The following is a 5,831-nucleotide window of genomic DNA, read 5'->3' as shown; positions in this document are numbered from 1 at the left end:
TCATTTGCCTTTTGACACTCTGAAAGACTCATTAAAAGAGTGAATCAGGTTTTTGGTTAAAACCAGAAGCTGTTGGAGTGCACAAGAGGCTGGGGAAGGTGCTGGGACTGGGGTCACTTCCCTGATGGGGTCCTTACTCTGGACCAACCCAAAACTCCAATCCCAGTGAGCTCTGGCTTTCCCACCCCCCAAATCCGTGGCTGAATTAACTTAGAGATCATTTCTAGTTAGAACAGAACCAAGTGGGATCTCTTGTGATGCTTCAACACACGGTGGGGAGGAGGGGCAGAAATTACTGCAAAAATTAAAATGAAAAAAAAGGGAAAAACCCCACAATAAATCCCACCAGCCTCTTGCAGGAGCCCTGGTGTCTGACATGTAGATCCATGGGGAAAGGGGGAGCTGGAGCTGCTGGGCAGTGGGATGGACAGGATGAGGATGCTCCCTACAGCCCCTGCTGGCATCCCACTGTCTCAGTTTCGCTGTTCAAACTGGAAATGAGGTTTTTATTCAATTTCTGCACTAAACCTTTAAGTTTTATTGCTGACTGCTTTTGTAATAACTGTATGGTGCACCTATTAAATGCATTTCAGCAGCAGATTATTTTATGCAATAAAGGTGCAAAGGCCTTTGGGAAGAACCTATTGCCCATTTCAAGCAGAAACACTCCATGCAGGAGAGATTTCCCCACCTCATAAATAATTTGGGATCAAAGATCCTGGCACTGGGTTAGGCAAGGGTGAGCGTAAATCTGGCTTTAACTGAGATTCATGTTTCTATTAAAAAGTAATTGCAAGGAACAAATCCTGATTGTCTTAATAACTGATATTTATGTCTCTCAAGCAGCAGAATGGATCCATCATTTTATACACAGCTCTGAAAAAAGGATTAGCACTGCTTGTATCCCTTTTTCCATTGCTGCTCCTACCCCTCTGCCCCCTTTTCCTTTGTCTTGGATCTCCCAGAGCCCATGCAAGTTACCTAGAATTCCCTTTCCAAACCTAGAAACTGCTGTCACCTTCCAATTCAGGTAAGAAAGAGCTGGAAAATGATCCCAAGTAGGGAAAATTTCATTTCTGGTCTTGGTAGCAAGTTTCAAAACCCTCAGCATGAGTGGTGATGAACAATTCCCGCGCCTGTGGACCTGCCTGTGTTTGCACCATCTGCCAGTGGGAGTACTTGGAAAACTTTTGGGGGTGGAGGAAGGTTGTTCTGGAGGGAAATATTCCTCTAGGGATTAATTTTGTGCAAATCTTGCTGTCAAACACTCCAGAAGCTGGTGCCCTTGTGAGTGGTGCTCTAACCAAGGTCTCTCCTGCTCCAATGGCAAAGGAGAAGATTCCCCAACAGCTGCCAAGGGGGCACCTTGAAGGTGCAGAGCAAAGTGGCAGAGATTAATCAAAATTATTAGTGAAAACTAATTATAAATGATGTCTCAGGGATTCAGGTTTTTGCTTATAGATTAGGTTTACCATTTCCTTCTGACTTTTTTCTTTTCCCTAATATGAAAAGAAAGTTATTGCAATCTGTTGATGGCATCAGCACAGAGTGGGAACAATATTCCAGTGATTGCTTTTCCAGTTAAAATATCTCCAAGTGCTGCTCTGCCCTCTTTTTCAAGGATGGCTACTCTTGCTGAGCATCTCTGTGGGTTGTTTTCTGATTTTTTTTTTTTTTTTAAGTGAATGTAACTTCTTGGAGCAGAGAGAATTTCAGTGTACACATTTGCTTTGTGGCACTTCCTAATCTGCAGATCCAGGCTGATTTGCAACTCAAACAGTAAAAAAGATGTATTTCTAAAAGTACTTTTTAATGGAACCAAAAGGGATTCCAGAGGAAATATTCAGAGACAGCCAACACTTCTGCATCATAAATGTGCTGTGTTTCTTCCTACTTCCTCCATTCATTATTACGCTCGCAAACAATTCGTCGTTGATAATTAATATTAATTCCATCCGCTTAATTGACAGAATTACCAGGGGGTGACGAGATCGGCTTCGCAGTATTAAATAATTTTCACCAATTTGTAGTGCTCAGCTTGCTGCTCTGCTGATTTCCCAGTTGCTCCATCTCCTGCATCTCCAGGCAGACACAGGGGGAATCACGGAGCTCTGGAATCCGGGCTCGGCACCGGAGCCTTCTCTGGGAGAACGCCGAGCCCGTGCCTGATTACCCAGCCATGGGATCCTCCTGCTGCTGCTGCTGGAGCACCAGAGAGTTCCACAACATATTGCTTGGGTACACCCCACGATGTTCAGCACTGTGAAAAAACCACAATTTTTGTCTAATCAGGAGCTTTTCTGCTCGGCTCAACAGCACTGCTGCGCACCCTTCATCACCTTCATCACAGCGCTGTTTGCTGTGGGGACACATTGCATTAATATTTTCATGTTCAAACACAGCAAAAATTACATGGGCAGCCTGAGTTTTTCTGTGCAAGAGCTCAGCGACTCCCCCCTAAAAAATTTACCAAAAAAAAAAAATTTAATTTCTGTTCTGGAACACAGACCAAATATTTAGCATGTGGAATGGAGTGAAAAAAATCCTGCTTGAGGAATTTCGTTTATTTTTTTCAATTAATTGAATTTGTAAGGGCTCTTTTCTGTAGTACAAGAATAGTTACTCCTAAAAGGATCTTCAGGGATGATTTTACTGCACAGGTGGTTCTGGAGTGCAAAGGCTGTGTTAGCACCATGGGTGTTCAGGAACCACAGCACTCAGTAACAGACCCAAAAATTTGGTGTCTGAACCCAGCACTGCCCTTACACACCAAAGCACTCCCCACGCTTCAGCCCACACCCCAATTCATGTTTTTTTCTCTTTTTTAGTGTTCTTTCTCATTTTTACCTCCCCTAGGTTGTGCTGAGCCAAAGCACACCCAGCTGGGCACAGGTGAGGCTGAAACCCTCCCATCTCCTGGCTGACCCTTTTTGACTGCCCCATTCCCACCCCTCTCATTGCCCTTCCCTCCTCCCTTGTTTTGCAGAACAGGAGGGGCTTCCCTTGCCCAGGAGGACAATGGGAACCCATCACTGCAGGGCTGGGGTGTCACCCAAGGAGCTGCCCTGGGGACACCTGGCCCTGTTTGGGAATTTCGGAGTATTTCAACACAGGAGGTAAATGATGGACAAAGCCCAGGAAACACCATTGAATTCCTGTGCCACGTTTAAAAGGCTGTGAAACCTGGTGGAACTTCCTTTTTTAATTTTCTTTCCTTCCTTTCTTTAAGTTTTTGGTTTCCATAAAGCACTTGGGATGTAAGGTTTGGGATAACTGATTTAACCATGCACCTTTTCTCACCTATCAGCCCAGTTCTTCCTGTCCTCTTCTCCTGTGTCCAGGTGTCTCAGTCCCTGCTGGGTACCACCTATAAGTTAACATTAAATCATGTATTTCTATTTATGTGATACTAATCCTGGCTTGGTGCCTACCCTACATTCTTAATTCTTTGCAACTGATAACATTTTACGTACATATATTTATTTTTTAATACTCTATTACAAAACAAATTTTTAAAAGGGTGTTAGTGATATAGCAGAAAATAAAAAAATATCAATGACATCATTATATTTAATGTTTTGGTTTTACTTTTCATACACTTGTAATAACTGCCACTTTAATGACCTGTTATTTTCATTACCAGCTATCAGATCAGATGTGATTTTGAAAACACAGTGTAATTTTCCAGAGTAATTTGTTTGGGGTAATAGTAGGAAATAATACACTTCATGATTTTTCATATTTTACTTTCACAGCTCTTCTTAAACAGGAGTTACGTCAAGCTCAGTTTTTGAGCAGCTCTCAGTAGCCCAGGGCTGCTCCTGATTTGGGAGGTTTTGTCTGCAGACTGAATCTCTTCATCCTTTAAGTTGACAGAAACTTTCTTTTCCTGCCAGGAAAATTCAGAGTAAATCCAGCAATTTGTGGTGACAAGAAGTTTTACAGGGGTGGGATGAGACCTTTGAGGCTGTCTGGGTGTTTGTAAATTGTCCCTGCTCGTGGGCACTCACTGATGTACCACAGGCATCTTAGACACACAGTGAGATTAGGATGTGATGCATTTAGAACAGACAAAAAGCAAAAATATGTCCAGGGCTTGACTGGGCTGTACAGCCCACGGTGAGATGTGAGAGCCAAGCAAGGAGCTCACAGGGGCTGGAACAGGAGTGGTGTCCCAGCAGCACAGCTCTGAGCTGGCAGCCTCCAAAATGGTTCATTTCTTGGGTTTCAACGTAAAACCTCCGAGGACTGATGATGGGCACAGCTAATCTCTGTTTGGGCTTCCCGATTTCTGCAGCTGGTCACTGCTGGGGCTGGGAGGGCTTGGTGCCTCTGGCTGGGTGATTGCTGTGATGTCACTCAGGCCATGGCTCAGGTGTGATGTCACCTCTTTGTCTTTGCCTGTTCCACAGCAGAGAGTGAATATTGTGCTGGTTTTGTGCCCTCATTGCAACAACCCTGAGACAAATTCTTCACAAAGGAAACCATTCAGCGGTGGGAATTCTGTCCATGTCAAGCTTTTCCAGGGTTGAATCCTTCTGTACCATCCTGCTTTTCACTAGAGTGGGCAGATCTCTGTAGGTGATGCTACACAAACCCAGAACAGCACCTTATAAACACAAAATCCTGCCCTGCTCAGCCCAAACTTCTCCCAGCTGCAGCACAGAGAGGACAACACAGTCCCTCACTGCCCCCAGAGCAGCACCTCAAACCAGCCTCATGCCCCATTTCCCCCTCTCATTCCAGTGTTATGGGAACAAAGTATCATAATTTTAATGCCTGGTATGGCCTGTAAAAGACCATAAACATTTAACAGACACATAAACACTGACTTTAACCTTTTTACTGTGCCACAGCTGGACTGGCCCCACTGCCTGGCATCCCCCAGGTCACCACTGTGGACATGAGGGATCAAACAGCACCAATCCCAAAAAGGTCAGAGCAGCCTTGTTTGTTATCCTCTCCCTTGGGATATATGAGGCGTTACAATTCCCACAGAGCATTTTCCTACCTTAGGTTGGGCCAAGAGGAAGAAATGGCATGGAATAAACCCCTTGGGAAGACAGTTGTGCTGATGGGGATTGAAATAGGCACCACTGAACTCATCCCTTTTACCACTCCTGTGCCCACAAGAATTAGCAACAACTCAGGATGAGAGGTGGATGTGTTTTCTGTAGGAAATAAGGAAAAAACCTTCAAGTCTTTTCTGCCAAATGAATTGTTTGGTATTCTTTGTTTGATGTGCTTTATATTGGACAAACCAGCAAAAAAGTATTTTATAGTCAAGGATGAAGAATGTTACAGAGCAGGAAATGTTCACAGTGAGTTTGACACTTGGAAATCATCTAAACTGGTGTGCAGCACAGGAAATGGGCATAAAGCTGGGCAGAGTTTAGTTTTTAACCTGGATTTAGGATGGAGGTCCTGAAACAAAGCAGAGTTTAGTTTTTAACCTGGATTTAGGATGGAGGCCTGTAAGGGATGCTCTCTCTCACTGGGCAGGGTTGGAATTGCTCCAGCACTGTTTCTGCCTGAGGAGTGGCATCCAGAGAGATTCCATAGGGAAGGAAACTCCTGCACAGAGGGCTGAGAGCCAATATGAGATGTGCAGGTTGCTGTGCCCTGAACTCCCAACCCTGTGGAGTCAGAGGCAGAAGAGGAGATCACAGGGAGGGGAGCCCAGGACCTTTCCCAGCATCTGTTGTGCTCATCTGCATCCCATTCTGGGATGGCTGGGAAGGGGCCACAGTTTTCCCAGGTCCAGCTGAGACAGCTCCAAGTGATGCTTTACCACAAAGGTTCTCCACCACAGAGAACTGGGAACTCAAAAA

General features: G+C 44.7%; 2 long non-coding RNA genes across 2 annotated transcripts; one reads left to right on the top strand and one right to left on the bottom strand.

The window, feature by feature from the left end:
• Positions 1 to 3,729: 3,729 nt before the first annotated feature.
• Positions 3,730 to 4,221, bottom strand: LOC128795365 (uncharacterized). The gene is made up of 2 exons (XR_008433506.1): positions 4,011 to 4,221; positions 3,730 to 3,889 (listed from the first exon to the last, which is right to left on the bottom strand). It is a non-coding gene; the product is annotated as an uncharacterized LOC128795365 (long non-coding RNA).
• A 112-nt stretch (positions 4,222 to 4,333) lies between these two features.
• Positions 4,334 to 5,191, top strand: LOC128795404 (uncharacterized). Its single transcript, XR_008433518.1, has 3 exons — positions 4,334 to 4,577; positions 4,857 to 4,935; positions 5,017 to 5,191. It is a non-coding gene; the product is annotated as an uncharacterized LOC128795404 (long non-coding RNA).
• The last annotated feature ends 640 nt before the right edge of the window (positions 5,192 to 5,831 follow it).

The sequence above is a fragment of the Vidua chalybeata genome, chromosome 14 (assembly GCF_026979565.1).
Source record: "Vidua chalybeata isolate OUT-0048 chromosome 14, bVidCha1 merged haplotype, whole genome shotgun sequence".
NCBI classification, from domain to species: Eukaryota; Metazoa; Chordata; class Aves; order Passeriformes; family Viduidae; genus Vidua; species Vidua chalybeata.
This window is presented reverse-complemented; position numbering and strand designations above follow the sequence as displayed.